Source organism: Corythoichthys intestinalis, chromosome 1, assembly GCF_030265065.1.
Source record: "Corythoichthys intestinalis isolate RoL2023-P3 chromosome 1, ASM3026506v1, whole genome shotgun sequence".
In the NCBI taxonomy this organism is placed as follows: Eukaryota; Metazoa; Chordata; class Actinopteri; order Syngnathiformes; family Syngnathidae; genus Corythoichthys; species Corythoichthys intestinalis.
Genome location: NC_080395.1, coordinates 45,460,894 through 45,480,025, shown reverse-complemented (window position 1 = coordinate 45,480,025; position 19,132 = coordinate 45,460,894). Strand labels below are relative to the sequence as shown.

At 38.8% G+C, this 19,132-nt stretch overlaps 1 long non-coding RNA gene across 1 annotated transcript in view; it reads right to left on the bottom strand.

Annotated features, from left to right (window-relative positions):
• Nucleotides 1-13,752: 13,752 nt before the first annotated feature.
• Nucleotides 13,753-19,132, bottom strand: part of LOC130927164 (uncharacterized) — a 12,662-nt gene continuing 7,282 nt past the window's right edge. Inside the window, exons 3-4 of the long non-coding RNA XR_009066364.1 lie at nucleotides 14,802-14,873; nucleotides 13,753-14,472 (exon numbers count right to left, since the gene is read on the bottom strand). This is a non-coding gene — a long non-coding RNA (uncharacterized LOC130927164). The remainder of the gene's footprint in view (nucleotides 14,473-14,801; nucleotides 14,874-19,132) is intronic.

Sequence of the window (19,132 nt, the reverse complement as noted above, 5' to 3'; positions counted from 1 at the left end):
AGCGGAGACTAAAATCAAATGCTGTTCCAACTATTTTCCCACACAAGAAGCCTCAACGCGCTCGGATAGCGAGTGAAATGCGTGCAATAAAGCGCCAAAGACAAGAAACTCTGGCCATTCTCTTTAGCGGGTAAGTCGCTCCTGTCGCTACAGCGGTAGGCAAACCTTCGGGCGTACTGCTAGTCACAGAGGAAGCTAATAATTCACCTCTACTGTCAGTTCATCAGGCAGTAAGTGTGTCTGTTCAGTATTCACCTAATATGAGTGATGCTGCCACTCAAACTGATCCAGATAAGTCCAATGCAGCAGTACAGTGGCCAGCTGATGCACGCCGAGCACTTATTATGGACCACCTTTACGTAGCTAAACGTGAGTTGGATGTACACGACATGGAGGACACTCGATCCCAGGATTTGTTCCCGTCAGATGACAAATTTTATGAGGAAAGTCAGCCATGAAACAATTTGGATCCTGACTATCTCACGTGTGCATTCATAGTTTTATTACCTTCAGTGAGAGTTTATAGTGTCAATAGTCATGAGTATAATAATGCACGAATGACAAAGTGTGTTCAAACTTTTGGCCTGTACTGTATGTAAAGCACACGACAGCTCTGAATGCTAACAATCTACATAATTATAATGGAATAAGTTTCATCACCCATAACTCACCTTGAAGATCTGGTAACAAAAAGCGGAGTTTTCGACAGCATACACTCTCTCTCGCCGTTGTCATTGAAACGCACTTACAATGAAAGTACACCGCCGCAAGTACACCACCAGTTTTGCCCAACTCTTGTCTCATCAGGTATTTCCTTCTCTGCATTTTGTCTTTGCTGCTCGTCTTGTGAACGACCAACAGTGCTGTACTACTCTTCACTTTTCTGCTCTGGTTCAAATTGGAAGGGCAGAACCGCCGACATATTGGGGTAGCTAACGAGTGACACACTGGAAGTCCGGCAGTGGGCCATGTGACGTCACCGCACTGCGACGTCAACAAGAATGGCGACCTATAAGTTATAATAATTTTACAAATGTTATTAAAACGAAAACATTAAGAGGGGTTTTAATATCAAATTATTATAACTCATACTAACATTTATCTTTTAAGAATTTCATTTCTTTAAGATTGAAGATTCCTTTAAGTGTCAATTTTTGAATACCTATTCACTGTAATGACCACAGGTGGATTGGTGCAGCGTCTGTAGGGATGCAGACTCTGCACCGGTCCGTAGTGGTGAAGAAGGAGCTGAGCCAAAAGGCGAAGCTCTCGATTTACCAGCCGATTTACGTTCCTACCCTAACCTAAGGTCAAGAGCTGAGGGTCGTGACCGAAAGAACAAGATCCTGGATACAAGCGGTCGATATGGGTTTCCTACGCAGGGTGTCCGGGCTCTCCCTCAGAGATGGGGTGACAAGCTCTGTCATCCGGGAGGGACTCAGGGTCAAGCTGCCACTCCTCCGTGTTGAGAGGAGCCAGCTGAGGTGGCTCGAGCGTCTGTTTCGGATGCCTCCTGGATGCCTGCCTGGAGAGGTGTTCCGGGCATGTCCCAACGGCAAGGAGGCCCCGGGGATGACCCAGGACACGCTGGAAAAACTATTTCTCTCGGCTGGCCTGTGAACGACTTGGGATCCTGCCGGAGGAGCTGGTTGAAGAGGCTGGGGAGAGGTAAGTCTGGGCTTCCCTGCTAAAGCTGGTGGCCCCGCATCCTGGATTAAAGTGGTAGATAATGGATGGATGGATGTTACGACCACTGTCCCTGAAAAGGTTCAGATTCATGCTTTTTTTCAACTCGCAAAATCAGGCAATTTGTCCTATAAGTCCACAAATAAAAATAACTCAAACATTGATTTGTTTTGTGGATATTACGTTTTCCGTTTCAGAATTAATTTATTTTGTAAATCAGTGTTCCACCGGATGTTATTGTAAAATTAAAGCTAACTTTTGATTTACTTTGTAACTCTTGATGAAGACACACTCTACAAGTAAAATGACTAGTGTCCTATTAATTATGAATCTCTCTCTCTCTATTTGGTATTCAGCAGATCATGTTTCCCAACCATGCTCCGATGTATTTCGTTCTTTCTTTCTTTCTTCTTTCATCCTTTTTTTTACTTTTACCAGCTGCTTGTTTAAGGCCAAGTAGAAGTGACAAAAAACAACCAAAAGCAGAATGTGGACTTGAGGTCACAAAGTTTAGCAGACTAAACACAAAACAACTTGATGTGAATATTAATGCATAAAAGTTTGAAATTGCATTGTATGCATTGCTTCTGTTAGCAGTAGGTGTATCAATTCTGCAATATCAGAAAGTCCATCTTTAATGTTGTAAAATCCTCTAAAAGTTACTTGACGTTTTTCCTTTCTTTTATCTGTTTTGTGTTCCTCCAATATCTGGGCTGAGGCCCAATGATGTGGTGAGCCGAGATGAAAAATCCTCAGATTGTGTCAATCCGACTCCCTCCGGCACAAACAAACTTCCATTGACATCCCACCTGTGTGTCTGACATTTACAAAAGTTTGATGCAGATATCATGTGAATAGATGGTGTCAAGATTATGCCAATTTCCAATCTTTCCGAGGCCGCTGAGACACGGAATATAGCAAATGATTGACAGGCTAAATAAATGGAAAAGTTGAGTGAAAAGAAACAGTCAGCATTAATCAAATCTGCTATAAATTTGGCAAGTGCGCTATATTTCTAGAAATATTGTGTGAGATGTTCTGATGTCACTTAAGAATTATTGGCAACAAGTATAAATGCAGTTGATATTGTTTGTGTATTTATACAGTACAAATTATAGTACATGTAGATTAAAACATACTTGTTTACTCCTTAGCTCAGAAAGATCTATTAATCGCATAGCCACCATTCTTTGATTGTTGACACATTTCTAAGGCAAGTCCTAACAAAAGCCTGGCAGAATTGATTAAGGATTATATTTGAGTGTCTCAATGTGTACTCATGAAGGCATGGATAAAGGTTAAGGATTACGCCATGTTAAATGAAGTCAATGATCCTCATCATTGAGCTTTGTGCGCAAAACCTTTCATCAACAACAAACTTGAGAGGAATTTTGCTTATATTTCTATTTTTGCAATGATTTCAAAGTGGTTCAGGCTCATTAATGTCAGTGAATTAATTAACAACATCGTCCTTTTTAAATACCAAGTGGAGTTCATTACATGCAGTACAAAATATGATTCAATTCTTCTGAGATGAGACACGATTCCTGAGGGCTTCATTTGACCTTTTGTGTTTTATGGAGCAAAATGTCTCTCCCTCCATAATTTAAGGTATGTTGACAACATTAATATCATTTTTACATTTATTTGTAACATGGCGCAAAAAATAGCCACCTTACATGTGTTTTAGGGGGAATGTGCCCTTTTTTGTGCATGCAGTATATTTTCTTATTCATATTTCAGATTTTTGTAATTGCAAAGTCTTCTAAATCAACTCACACAAGACTTTTTTTTTTTTTTAAACATAAATTTAATGTCTGCCCCACCCTTCAGCCATTGAAGAGCTTACGTGCGACAAAAACGTTAATCTTACAGCGTCTGTGAATTTGGGAGCACTACAAGTATGAATTATTTAGGATGTCTTAAGCCACATTATTTTAAATGGACACGATGTGCCCATGGTGCAATAGATTGATTCTAATGGCTCTATTCAGTCAATTGAATAATTAATAGTAATTTCCTATTAACTCATTGGCGGCCATTTACGGTGCTAGACGTCCAATTCATTTGGGCTGGGAGGGGCGAATGAATGAAAGTTCATTTACCCCTCTCATTCCATCTAATACCGTAATACCGCCAATGTCATTGAAAGATGAGCATCCAATGCCAATGTACAGTGGTATGAAAAAGTATGTGAACCTTTTGGAATTTCTCACATTTCTGCATAAAATCACCATCAAATGTGATTTGATCGTTATCAAAATCACACAGATGAAATAACAGTGTCTGCTTTAACTAAAACCATCCAAACATTTATAGGTTTTCATATTTGATGAGGATATCATGCAAACAATAACAGAAGGGGGAAAATAAGTATGTGAACCCTCTGCCTAAGGAGACTTAAAGAGCAATTGAAACCAATTTTTACCAAAAAATTTAAGTCAGGTGTGTGCCCAATCACTGATGAATGGTTTAAAGCTGCCTTGCCCAATATAAAACACACACCTGGTAAGAATTGTCTTAATGGGAAGCATTATCTGATGTGCATCATGGCTCAGTCAAAAGAGCTGTCTGAAGACTTGCGCTCAAGGATTGTTGATTCGTATAAAGCTGGGAAAGGATACAAAACCATCTCTATGAGTCTGGATGTTCATCAGTTGACAGTCAGAGAAGTTATCTACAAATGCATAGAGTTTGGCACTGTTGCTTCTCTCCCAAGGAGTGGCCATCCGCCAAAGATGACTCCAAGAGTTCAGCACAGAAAACTCAGAGAGGTAAAAAAGAACCCTAGAGTGTCTGCTAAAGACTTTCAGAAATCAGTGGCACAGTCCAATTTCTCTGTGCACTCATCAACTATATGTAAAACTATGGCCAATGGTGTTCATGGGAGGACTCCATGGAGGAAGTCACTGCTGTCCAAAAAGACATTGTTGTTCCTTTAATATTTGCAAAAAGGCACTTGGGCACTCCACAGATGTTTTGGCAAAATATTTTGTGGACTGATAAAGCCAAAGTTGAATTGTTTGGGAGTAACACACAATGTCATGTGTGGAGGAAAAGTGGAACAGCTCACCAACATCAACACCTCATCCCCACCATGAAATATAGTGGCGGGATCATCATGATTTGGGGCTGTTTTCTGCCTCAGGGCCTGGACAACTTGCAATCATTAATGGAATAATTAATTCAAAAGTTTATCAGGATGTTTTGCAGGAAAACCTGAGGCCGTCTGTTTGACAGTTGAAGCTAAAAAAGAGGATTGATGCTGCAACAAGACAATGATCCAAAACACAGAAGTACATTAACTTCAGAATGGTTTCAGAAAAACAAAATACACGATCTGGAGAGGCCAAGTCAAAGTCCAGACTTGAACCCCATTGAGATGCTGTGGCATGACCTAAAGACAGCAATTCATGCCAGACATCCCAGGAATCTGGCTGAACTACAGCAGTTTTGTACAGAAGAATGGGCCAACATTAGTCCTGATCGATGTGCCAGACTGATCTGCAGCTACAGGAAGCGTCTGGATGAAGTTATTCATTTACCGTATTGGCCCGAATATAAGACGGCCCTGATTATAAGACAGCCCCCTCTTTTTCAAGACTCAAGTTTAAAAAAAGACTTTTTCGACACCAAATTAATTTCTATACAGAAAATAATTATAGTACATCTAAAACATGATTATAACAATATATTTGAGAGAAAAAGCATGTCATTTTGCCTCATTCAAATCTTAATATCTGAACATTTAAATACGTAAACTAAAGTGCAATCACATTCGTAAATGAATGGCTTCTTTTTTTGAAATGTAAATAAACCAATCTATTGTGATAAATCAACAAAATTGCAATAACTGCATTAACCATCAAAGTGAAGTCTAACTGTAACTGTAGTCTTGAAACAAATCTGAATAAGGAAAAACATTGCAATAAAATAATGCAAACTGGTTAAACTTGAGAGTAGCTGAGATCTGTCATGACAGAACATCATTTCAATGATATCTGGCGCCATCTAGCATCTTGAATGGGTATAATTTCCAGACCGCGAATGTAAGACGACCCCCACTTTTTCAGTCTTATTTCAATGCAAAAATACACCGTCTTATATTCGGGCCAATACGGTACTTATTTTTCGACCTTCTGTCATTGTTTGCATACTATCCTCATTAAAATAACAACACCTTTAAATGTTTTGGTGATTTTAGTTAAAGCAGACTTTTTTTGTCTGTGTGATTTTGACAAAGATCAATCACATTTTATGGTGATTTTATGCAGAAATGTGAGAAATTCCAAAAGGTTCTGATACATTTTCATACCATTGTTTATGTCCCAGTGTAAAAAAATCGGATGTCTATCGCTGTCAATATCATGTAATGCGGTAAGTCACAAGTCTTTTTTATTTATTTATTTTTTTTACATTTTTTTTAACAAGTGGTCACTTGGGAACACATTTTTGACTAATACACTAGAATCTTTGTCTTTTTTTGCGGATAAAACTCTAATGAAACAATGTTTGCGAGACAGAATTGGAATACAGCGCCTTAATGAACCCATAATGGCAGCAACCATTTCAGTAATGTAAAAAATATCAGAAATAAAAATGACAGCTGCATGTGTTCAGTATACAGCAACCACCACAATGGACCAGTGTCTGCTTTTACTGATAAAAACCAAACAACCAACCCCCAAAAACCTGCAGTGTTTTGTATGGTTTCCAGAATCCATGATTTCTATTTTGCTCTGACATATTGAGGATGCAGCTACATGCTGAGCGAACAGTGCACCAATATGAATGGAAAACAAAAGGCTCAGATGAAGTTGGAATCCTGGGAGAATCTTCAGCAAGCACCTGCTCAGACAGATAAACAGCAGTAAATCCAGAAAAGGAAGAGGTGTAATGTGAGGTAGTTGGATGATCACACGTGTGTTATGTGTGTGTAGTGTGTGCCATTTTTATCTAAGCCACCGTTTGAGAATTAACACTTCGATTTTAGGGAGAAAAAAAGCTTTAATTTAATGATGGTATTTTAAAAAGAAACAATTCCAAAACATTAAAACGTATTTTTTTTGTAGTTTGAGTAGAATAAAACTGAACTATACTTGATTAATGTACTGTTTTCATTAAACAAACGGTTGAACATTTCATTCAGTCTTTTACACGCTACTAGAGGCAACCAATGTAGCACTGGTGGTCTTAAAAGCACTTTTTAAACCACTGAAATAGAATATTAGTGATGCTGCTAACTATTACAGCATAATTTCTGCCAAATTTATACACATATACAGTACATAATCATTTTGTTTGTAACAGGCTGAAATATCCCTGGTTTCCTGCCTGTTGGGGGCATCCGTCGTTTTCTCATTCATGTGACTTACAAAAGAGTTAAAAGATGCAAAATTTTAAACAAAAACAGTTCTTTGCGCTCCTTTTCTTGCAATTTTGGCTGTTTAATCTGATCTAAAACCTTAGAATTCACTGTACAACTGCAGCATACGCTCCTGCATTAATGAAAAAAGTAACTAATGTCACACATCATGGGCAGTGATGTGCATGAATGCATTCAATGAACAATCATTCCTGAACACATTCATATTTTGGGCGAACATGAACTGACGCATCATATTTTGTCTTATGAGCGTTACTGTGAACGCACTCATTCTAGCGGTTCATAGTCAAGTACTGGTGTCGTGCAGCAAAGAACATACGCGACTACTGCGGTATATGTGATATCAACTCTTTTTTTTTTTTTTTAATGCACCATAACTCTTTCGCACATCTTACTAGATGTCATATAACAGAGCAGTGATTTCCTCTATCCCCCAAGTGTCATCCAAATGGGTGTGTGAACCCGGGGTTATCATGGGACACGTAGTCCTTATACCACATTCATGAGTTCAAAATGAGTCTTTCCGACAAAACTGTAGATAAGTCAATAGGCTAAAAACACTATTTAAAAAAAATACAAAAACTAAACTTAATAGCGGAAAATTATCCAACCTGGTAACTCAAACTGCCGGGGGCTGTCACGGTTGTGTTGTTTTGGAAATATGGCAGCTCCCGAAGCTGCCATGGTGGCGAATAACCATTCTTTTACACTCAGTTGGACCTTATTTAGTATCTTTGGATAACATTTAAACAAGTTGCATCACAAACATACTTCTAAAACATTCATACGGCATAAATAAATGCTTATGCAGATAAAGGCGCTAAATAAGTACTGTCCATTTACCATTTAAGGCACGGGAAAGACGCGGTGAGAGAGAACTTTCCTTCGTGTGCGTCCATGACCAAGCGTAATTACATAATTCTTTTATTTATAGAAAGTTTTTGGTGTTTACTTTGGAATTGCTGCATTCGCGAACGTAACCTTATGTGCATGTGCAGAACCGCAAAGTAGCGCATGTGCAGAACCGCAGAGTAGCTAATTCTGATAGGGTACAAAATCTGACAGGACACTGGTCCATTACAAACATTAAAGTGAGTTTTACGAACAGGTCAGTACCGATGCAGATTTGAAATTGAATATGAAGATGAATCTGACACAGTTTCAGTGTGTTAGTGGATAAAATAACTGCTATCTGTGGTTCTGATATCAACTCTGTCAATCATAGCTTGCAACAACTTTAGTTCAAAGTTTTAAATTTTGAACTATGAACTGAACAATTCTTTTTAAAATTTGTGAACTGCAATTTTAACTAGTTCATGTAGACAATGACCTTTCCCATCACTGGTCATGGGATGGGACATTTGGATTCAATATGCTGCATAAATACATGTTTGGTACTGAAATAGTTAACACAGATCCTCCTTGTTTAACAAAAGGTGTGAATGAAGCTGCCCTCACTTCTTTCAGCATCGTCAATATATCAATATTCTAGCTGAGCCCTTTTTAGCCTCTCCCTGGACCTCACAATCTGTTGCGGAGGAGCGACCCCATGCATTTCACTGGTACTGCCTGCTCGTATCGTCTATTTAGTCAGTTTAAACTCTCATACATATTGCACACAAGTGTTTAACTTCATTTGTTCGCATTTATATTTCATACGATGTGTGGTGCATTGTGTGAAGGATTTAAATTCATACCAGATTACCAAACGGCAAACTGATAAAACCATGGTCTGCCTGTGTTATCTGTGATACTCCCAGCTGAAAAATAAATGTAGATACTTTTTTGAAATTTACAGTAAAATCTGCAATAGCTGACAGGACTTTTGTCAGGTTTGATAGAAAATGGCTTTTTCCCAAGAATAAAAATAAATTGTCGTCATCGGACCCTCATAGCGAGGTCAGTGAAAGACGAGACTCGTTATCTATTATGGTTGTCTTTCTCATCAGGATTATTACTGCGGAGTGTACATGGTATTTGTTTGTAGAACAGACACTTGACAAGGTGACCTGTTTGAATATTTTATGTTTTAATTGAAAAAAAAAAACCCTGTCATTTGCCGTATCTTATGCCAGAGTGAATATTTGTTTTAGCTATTAAATTGTGCCTTTTTGGATGGAGAGCAAGGTTGCGGGGAAGATGGTTATTGTGAATATGCAGGCTTTGTAGCTCATATTTTCACACAGCAACTCATTTTTAGTCCCGGCGTGTTACTCAGCATCAAGAGTTTGACGCACGTCGGCATGACGTCAACAGATAAACATTTCTCGCTGCGATCATTAGGAGCTGACAAAAGAAGATGCCCTAGCTGTGAAAGAGGAGCAATCACAAAGCAGACGAGGTCACCAGCCTTGTCGCAAGCTTTGTGGGCTCAGCCGCTGCTGTTTCCTTTCTTTTTGGGTTTGTTGGAAACTCAAGTCAAACCAAATTGTATCAACCTTTTCAGGGAGGGTGGTCAACACAGTAGACAGTGGACAGCTATTCAAAAGTTGTTTTCATCTAATCCAATTAAAAAGAAAAAAAAAAAAAACAGAAAAACTTTACTCTTTATAGTTATTTTTTTTTTTATTTAACTCTACCCTTTATAGTGACTGTTTCTGGTCATTTAATAAAACTTAAAGGGGAAGTTCATAATTTTTGACACAATAATCTTTGAGTTAGCGGGGGTTTAATTAGATGGTGGAGTTGATTTCAACCAGTTCCGTGCAGTTATTTAGTTATTTATTAGTTTCAGGGCTCTGGAGTGGCTAAGCTAGTGCGAGTCAATGAGCCTGTCCTAGATTGCCAATAAAAAACAACATATGCACGCACGAAAATCACAGATGACCCATGCAATCAATAGTGTTGGCTATGTTTTCAGGATGAAGTTATTAAAACTTACCATTGCATGTCAATAATTGCAGTATGAACAGAAACATTTGTAATCCAAAGGCTCTGTAGGTAACAAGCTGCAGAATGGAGTGATATTTTTTCCACCGGTGTGTTTATGTCTTAGCCAGCAGCAAATGTGCTGCCCGTCGAAAAGCAGACCGTCAATATTCAAACAAAAGAAGGCAGTTTACAGTGTGGTTTATTTACCTTAGCCTTCGTTTTTCCTCCACTATTTGATCGTTTACGAGAAGCCATGTTTGCTGGAGGTCAAAATGTCTTTTGGTGGCCAAAATAAAAAACTGGTACCATACCACCTTAGCCTCTCCGGAGCCCTGACATTAATAAATAACATACTGCATGGAATTTGTTGAAATCAACTCCACTAATTTAACCCCCACTAACTCAAAGATTAAACCTAATGTCAAAAATTCTGAACTTCCGCATATGGTATTAGCAATTAGTATTGACTTAAAAAAAATTGTATTTATTAGATTATTTATCAAAAAATATGTTAAATAAATTACAATGTTAATAAAAACTACATTAATGAAATTAAAATGAATAAAAACAGATCTATTCTCTGGCTTGTGCCCCAAGTAAAAGTTTTTTTTGTCATCGTGTCAGGGGAGATAATCTGTTTTCCCTTCCTGTTTTTAGAAGAAAAAGGCTCTCACTCCAGAAGTATTTTAGAAGTTTACTTAGTTTACTTACTGACATCCATCGCACACAGAGTCCAACGATGCTATCTACGTAGCAGAGCTCAGGGGACTGTTATAATACTGGAAAGCGGGGTTAACTGGTAAATCAATGATCCCATGATTATAAGACAAAATACGTAAGAATACGTCATATCATGAAGCGTAGGTGGCCAGGCCACACTTTTACCTATTAAATGGTACATTGTAGCTTTTGAAGAACAGCTTTACCTGCGCCTCGCCTCAGGGTGTAGACAGCTGTGCTCTGAATTATGAATTTTTAGATAACGCTTGTACAATAATTAAGCTTAGCTATGTATCAACATTTGAGAAGCATATGTCTGGAAGCAATTCGTTGACACATAGTAATTAACATGCTTGTCATTGACTGCAATAGTCGTCCAATTGAAACTGGGAAGACTAGCTGCTAATGCTCATCTTTCAGTGCTGTTGATGACACTAGACTTCCAATTAATTTTTTCCAGGGAGTCGAATAAACATATGTTCAGTCGTAATTCATTGGACGTCTAGCGTCATCAATGGCAGCCAATGAGTTAAATGGATGCCTCATAGGGTTGAAAAAAAAAAAAAAACATTATATCCAGAAAATGATCAAGAAGTGGTCATTTTCACCTTCAGTAATTCTTGACATACAGTCTTAAATGAGCTTGGAAATGTTCTTATGCAATCTGGAAATTGTTCTCTGATACGTGGTATTTTTGGACTCGGGAGCAAAGCAGAGGCCTTATGACAAGCACATTGTGTAACAGTGTCACTATGGGATGGTCAAATTACCAAGAGTGTTTTTTTTCCCCACTTTCAGCATTTCAAAGCAACAGATTTCTATCTTTGGGCTCATGCGGGCTCAGTGTTTAACAACACAGCATGTTCTTTTGCAAAATCCCAAAGATGCGCTACTGGAAATGGACTGAACTGAATCGATAAACTCCTACAGTGGTATTGTTGCTTCTGTCATACCTCGAGGATATCATCTCTCGTTCTCTGGCATAAAAGGGTACATTACTGAATTTCAGCCAAATCGTGGGCTCTGTGATCATGTCATTCTTTGGATTACGGAGGATTTTGAATATCATTTTGACTGTTGAATTCTTTACATTTCTAGATCGCCTTCATTTTGAAAGCTTTGGGACTGCCCGTGGTGACTCCACCCATCCATCCATTTTTAACATGTATCCTGTTCAAGGTCATGAAGAAACTGGAGCTTGTCCCAACTGACTGAAGCCAAATGGCAGACTGCACCTTGGACCGGTTGCCAATCAATTACAGGGCACACTGAGACAACCATTCACACTCATCACCAAGAGAATGGGGATTGACGACATATTGAGGTCATAAAAGTCAGCTCACTCTCAGATCCTTGACATTTGCCTGTATATTTATTAGGTTTTTCTTCATTTTCTTTTCAAGGTTGTTGTTTGTGTAGAGCAGGGGTGTCAAACTCATTTTTCGTAGTTCAGGTTTCCTTAGTGGTTCATTTTCTCTGCCAACAAGGACAACTAGACAATTAATCAAAGATAAAACGAATCCGTAACTATTTTCGTAGTAAAATATAATAATTTCTCCAGAAATTGCTTTTTTGAGTTTCTTAATGGAAAATATTCTTTTCACGTTTTTATTTTTTTCATTCATTCAAATTTTTTATACAAAAACCTAAAGTAAAAGAAAGTATAACATTAATGTTCTTCATTTTTAGAAATATTTTTTAATCTTAAAGACTTTTCTTTAAAATTTTCCCCTTTTTTAAAAAAAAATGTATTAAGCATTTTTTAAATAAAAAAAAATAAAAAAGGCATAAGTAAATATTCTCTCTTGTCATGTATTTAATATTTAATTAATTAATTTATTTGAATTAATATTTAATTTTTAAAACATGTTTTAAGCTGATAACAAAGGACAAAAAACGGCATCTTCTTTTTCCATTCTCCATGATCTTTCATTTTATTTATTTATTTTTTATTTATTATTTATTTTATGAGGTCGATGCTCATGATTTGCTTTTGCGGGACAAACAATATTATGTGGTGGGTCGGATCTAGCCCACTCCGAGTCTGGTGTGCTTCTAAGTAGGTTTTTCCTCAGTGTTACCCAGCAAAGGAACAAAAAAAGACAGTGACACATACAGAACATGGGAAGGACAGGGCCAGGGAGAACAGGGTCACCCAAATTCCACATAAAAATGGGAAACAACAGGGTGTAGAGGGTGGGGGAAACAGCTCCTATGGTTGAGGGGCACAGTGTGGAATTAAGAAAAACAACTCGGCACATAAGCAAAACAACAACAAAGTCAGACTTAAACATGTGATATCAGTCTTCATGTTTTGTAGCCTATTTTAGCGCTTTGTGCCATACAAAAACAACACAATTCCAAGGTGAGTGAAAACTGGTGTAAAGACATAGAAGATATCGAAGGCTTGTTTTGTCTGAGTTGGCAGAGGCCTATTATCAGTGAGACAACCTGTCAGCTTTTCATCAATCGTCCATCAAACTTCGCAGCTTCCCAATCACTTCTAAACATCATCCATCAAGCTACGCTGGCCGAATTATATAGCGTTGCTTCCCACACAAACACTCGCTTGCTCACAAGTGCACACACACAGACAAATCAAATCAATGGCTACCTTCCTCCACACCGGGAAGCTCTGCACACAGTAGGTGGCCTGTGGAGGAGTCCACCCACTCACAGGATATTCAATTGCAAGCATGTACAAATACATCAGCTCTCTCTCTCTCTCTCTCTATTGTGTCCGTGTTCGCCTGGGACCTACTATATTTACACATACAAGACTTGTGTGCACACCCACACGTGTGCTGCCAACACAAAACCACACACAATGAGTGATCTTTTTCTGCCCCTTGAAAAAAGCTCAGCAAAAAAAACATCCAAATAAAAAAATGGATTTATGAATGGATTAAGGCACTCACACCACTCTTGGTTTGTTGCTTGCCCATATTTAGCACTAGTTCCTAAGCGACCAAACAGGAAGTAGCCTGGTGCCTCTTGAATTTACATAAGCATTTTTGGTCTATTTTAATGTCGTTTTCCATTACCATTGAACTTTCAACAAGGACATTTTTTTTGCTGGATTTCATAAAATTATTTACCTTACCCATTGTCACATGATAGTATCAAGTACACACACCCACACACACAACCCCCCACCCCCACCCTGATAATATAAAGAAGCCACACATGTAATGATGTACTCATATGCTGTCTGTTGATGGATTAGGAAAGATGACATTTTCAGATGTTGAAATTCGCCCCCACGGCCAAGGCCCACGGAAACAGTGACAGCCGAACAAAGTGCCGCTCTGCCGATGCTGCCCCCGCTCGCGCCAACCGGGAAGGCAGAACTTCGCGCGTCCACCTCCGATATTAATCCTTTGTACTGACTCCATGTTCCAAAAGTTTGAAAAAGACTCGCCGAAAGCAGGTTGACAATTTATTCGTCGACAATTGTCAAAAACAAGGCAAAAATAGACGACGGAGGAACAGTTCTGGATCCAAAACAAGGCTACATGTTTCCGAGCAGCAAAATCTGTTATCTCAGTGTCCAGTCTTTTTAAAGTCCTTGGTGAAGCGGGCCGTGTCGAAGGTGTGTCCAAAGGTGTGTCTGGGCGTTGCTTTTGGGTCTTCCCCTCTGTGGCCGGTTTTGGGCGGCTTAGGTTCGTGCGCGGATGGGACACCCGCTATCAACTTTGTTGTCCGGGCAGTCTCTGCTTGTTTTAGGACAAAGCGCTTTGTCCTTGGAGTTTGCTGGGAGAGTTGATTGCAAGAGTTGGTGTGTCAATCTTGTTCGTGACGCACGGCTTCTGTAATAAGACGGCATTGTGTATCTCTTCTATTTCTTCTCATTAAACTATGGTGTGCTATTTATTTTATATTAGTAGTGCAGTCCTATCATAGATATGAAAATGATACTATTTCCTGATTAATTATATGACGTGTGTTAGAGTAATGCAAACAGTTAGTCGGTGCCTACGAGAAACTGTACCATTTTTCTCATCTCCCCCTCATTAGCCCGGATAAGGTGATTCACTTTACTGTGTCAAAGGGCATGTAGTGGAGTCTGCTTAAACAATAGTTAGATGAATGTGTTAGACTAATGCAAACAATTATATGGTGTGTGCGATGACGGTACCTTTTCCCTTCAACAGCAACATGACTTTTATGAGGCAGCACTGCAGCACTGGATCATTGATGATTTCACAGCCTTTCATAACATGGAAGAAAAGAATCAGGTAGAGGATGTGAGATGAGAATATTAATCCCGCAGCATGAGTCCAATAGCCCTACTGTCTGAACAGTATAGTATGCCTCATGTTGAACTCTGGACAAACCACTCATTAGGACAGTGAGAAAGTAATATATCAAAAAGCCAGAAGCTGTCAACTCTCCCCCAGGGATCCTATTGTAAGGGAGTGCCTAAGGGCTGTATGGATCCATGCAACGTACTGTGTGTCTGGCATTGTATAGTACATAATATATACAATACATGCAGAACGATGGTGCCTTGAAATATGAGTGAACCATCTTGAAAATGTGGAATATACACCATTTTTATTTGTTAGTGAATTAGTTAATGTGTCTCGCTCCTAGGTTAAAAATTACATGCATAGACATATAGATATACAAGTATATCAACTAGGAGAGCTGGCACCACGCCGCGAAAATGGACAGGATATTTATTGCCATCAATGGATGTGAATGAGTTAATTAGCATAAAAAAACTGTACTATTGTACTAGATCTGGTGAATTCTGGGTTATATTTCCATGCCTTGCAGCAGGAAATTGGGTGACAGTGTCCAGAGAAAGCCCTACATACATCGTCTTTAATCACCTGGCTGTCACAAAGTGTAAAACAAATTGGTTGGTTAGGGAACATCTTTCCTGCTCCTCCTTGTGTTGTGCCTGAGCGGCTGGTGCTGGCCATTTACAGTGAATATAAATAGTCAACACATTCCAGTTCAAATACCAGGAGTTTTGTACAATAAAAATGAGACAAAATTCTTTCAAAACTTTTTCTTTACAACACAATACAATTTCTTGAATCTTTTAAAGACAGGTAAGTAGACAACATCAACTAATAAAATGTGGTTATTTCTCATTTCACAGGTGTGTTTAGACATTTTACAATCACTGGCTGCTTAAAACAACCCTAAATAATGACATATGATTGTGGAAATTTGACAAGATTGGTTTTGGAAATTTCAAAACTGCGTAGATGTTGCACAACATTAATTTTCTGTGAGTTTTTAAATTTTGTATTGTTGACTGACACACTGGTATTTTTGGATGCATGAATTATGATGACTCATATCACAGTGTCATACAACTGTAGCTTGATCAAGCAGCATTTCAGTCGAGGACACCAAACAGTAAAAGTCCAATTCAACAATTGCAAATCATCAAATGAGGAAAATAAATTAGAAAGGTGAGTGGTTATTTGTCTATGTATGTCCATTTGCTTCTTTTATGGAGAAAAAAAAAAGTTTGGCAAGTGGGATTCCATGACAAAATGACTATTTTAATATGTTATTTTTAAACAACTTCCTACTAAATTCTAAAAGTTTGGGATATTCACCAATGAAGCGAAATTTCAGAATGAACCAATCACGCGCTGTCATATTTTCAGGAGTGAACAACCATTTTCAACTGTTGAAGGTTTCAGTGGTTTTTACACAGCTTGCTGTTCCCTAACAAGGTATGAAACCCCAAAAGGGTAAAAGTGAAATAAATATAAACAACATTTTGAAATAAATACAATTTTGATGAATAAAAGACAAATTATGAAATACGGCCATTAAATTGTAAATAAGGTAATGTTATTATGAAAAATAATTTACAAGATAAAAAGCATTTTTCACAAAGTATTGTTTTTTAACCTAATAATGCCTTTTTCCACAACAGCCTTTTTATTTCATGTCGTTTGTCAACACAATGAGATTTTAGAAGATAAAAAGCGTGCTACACAAGAATTTTTTTTCATAATGTCTTTTTCCACAATGGCCTTTTTATTTCATAATGTTTTTCAGCACAATGAATTGTCTTCTGTCAGTCAAATACATAAGGCGGAGTCAGTTAAGTGATTGGCTGGATCGTGGTGTCTGCTCATTAGAATTTGGCAGCGTCTGGTTGTTAGCGTTTGGTAGCGTCTGGTCGTTAGCTTTTGGTCGCGTCGATAAACTGTTACCTCGGTCAGGAAAACTTCCAGAAAGCATCTAATCAAAAACACACTGCTGCTGAAATCATCGCTCAGGTTGAGGTAAAGGCCTTTCATTCCTATCCAACCGGTTCCCAACTTCTCTAAGGCTAGGTTCATACTGCAGGTCTTCCAATTCCAATTTTTGTCATATCTGTTTTTTTTAGTGTGCCCGTTCAGACTGCCTTTGTCCATTGAGCCCATTCAAGTATTACGCATGCGCACTAATTCGCTGTCCGACATGCGCTGAGCAAACTGACCCGCATGCGCAAAAGCATCAAAAGCAAAATAACTACGCACTGTGCATGCATGACACATAGGGCTCATGTGTGTGCGTCAGTTTGCCCCGACCCAGCCATGTAAGCAATACTGAAATGTTGCTCATTTGGTGCACAGAGAAACTGAGCATTATCAGGTTTACCCTTTTCTGCATTGTATTTTTTTATGATTGAGGTCAAACCAGCCTCCTACGTAGTAAAAGCCGAGTTCAAGCTAGGCGCTATCGCTATTGAATAGCTACATCGCTCCAGTCTTGCATGCTGCGCTGCTCTCGCCCTTTGCTGACGTAATTGCTGCATGAATTATGATTTGGGAGACTTGACAGTTCAGACCGCCGCCACATTCTGTAAAAATGTGGCCCAGATGGTTTTTAAACCACATACGAAGGCGTCCCAGATCGTATTTGAAATGGTCCACTTCTATGCGACTTGTCCCGTTCAGACCGTCAAGTTAATGCCTCACTCGAGTTGGAAAAACCCGAAAAAATTGGATTTGTGCATTAAGGCCTGCAGTATGAACTTAGCCTTAGTGACTGTGAAAGTGACGCTACCAAATGCTAGCACACCTAGCCAAACACCATGATCCAGCCAACCCCTGAACTGATTTTAGGTAAAATTTTTGATGTAACAATTTAAAGCAACTCTATGTAACGTTTCGGTTTTGGTCGTTTTTAGCAATGCCGGTGGACAAAAGCAGTAGTGTTTTACCTTAAGGAAGACCAGGAGGACCAGCGCACGACTGCAGTGTCATAAAATCATCAATCAATGAAAAAAATCAATCTCCCGGTCGCCTGCAGATGGATTAAACATTTCTGTTTCCAGCGGCTGTGTGAAGGATGAACAGTAATGAGGTAATTAATCCAGTTGTGGCTAAACAATAGCATATGACAATTAGCAACCTGTGGCTTAAAGAGCATTCGACAGGAGAAAAAAAGTCTTAAATGGCATTATTATGTGAATTAGAACCATATTTTGAGACGATTCGACTATATACAACAATTTAGCAAAGCGCAGATGACGAGAAATTAGTTTTTTAATCTGCCGGTTAGCCACGCCTACCATTATAGGGCTTTAGCGTCCCCAACAGGTGGATGACGTCAGCGGTAGACTGGGCTCATCGGTTTTACTATTCAGCCCATTGAGGGGGAATTATTCAGAGCGAGGAAAACGCGACTAAGAGAGCCGCAAAATGTCATTGTTTCAGTCTCTCTACTCCAATATTTTTACAGGATATTCTTTTTATTCAAGTATTTTTCCCCAATAGCTACAGTAAATAAATGGCTTGAGAAGGACCAGTCAGCCTGTTGAGGGGGAACTATTCACAATGAGGAAAACACGACGAAGAGAGCTGCAAAATGTCATTGTTTCTGTCTCTTTACTTCAATATTTTTACAGGATATTCTTTTTATCCAAGTATTTTCCCCAATTGCTAAATAAATGGCATGGTCATGACAAATAACAGTCTTGTGCTAAATGGAATATGAAATAATAAAAATGCATTTATTCAGGACGACATGGCAAAATGACTCCATAATGGTCAAAACTGTCGACTTCACCTTTACTGTCGCACCTCCCGAACGATATTTTATGACACCTAAATCGGACATATGTCATTTCCCTTCCCGGGCTTCGGAGAATGTAAACAAACCAAAAGGCGTGACAGCTGGCCGACATGCTAACCCGAACCGAGTGATGTTTCAAAGTCTTCGAAGCGGAAAATCACACATAACGAGCCTGGATTTATTGACATGACGACTGGGTTGTCGATTGCCTTTGCGGATCGGCAAACCGCCCGGCAGAGAGCAATTTACAGTTCGTTCCCCGGAGGAGGGTGGCTGCAGTTGTTGTGCAGCTAACGTGCTGCTAATGTGCATGAGTAGAGCTTTTTACATGCCTATCAATGATCAAACGTAAGTAGTCCTTTATTTAAAGAAAGTTTGTAGTGTTTACTTTGTAATCGCTGTATTCGTATTTGACATAATACAAAACAA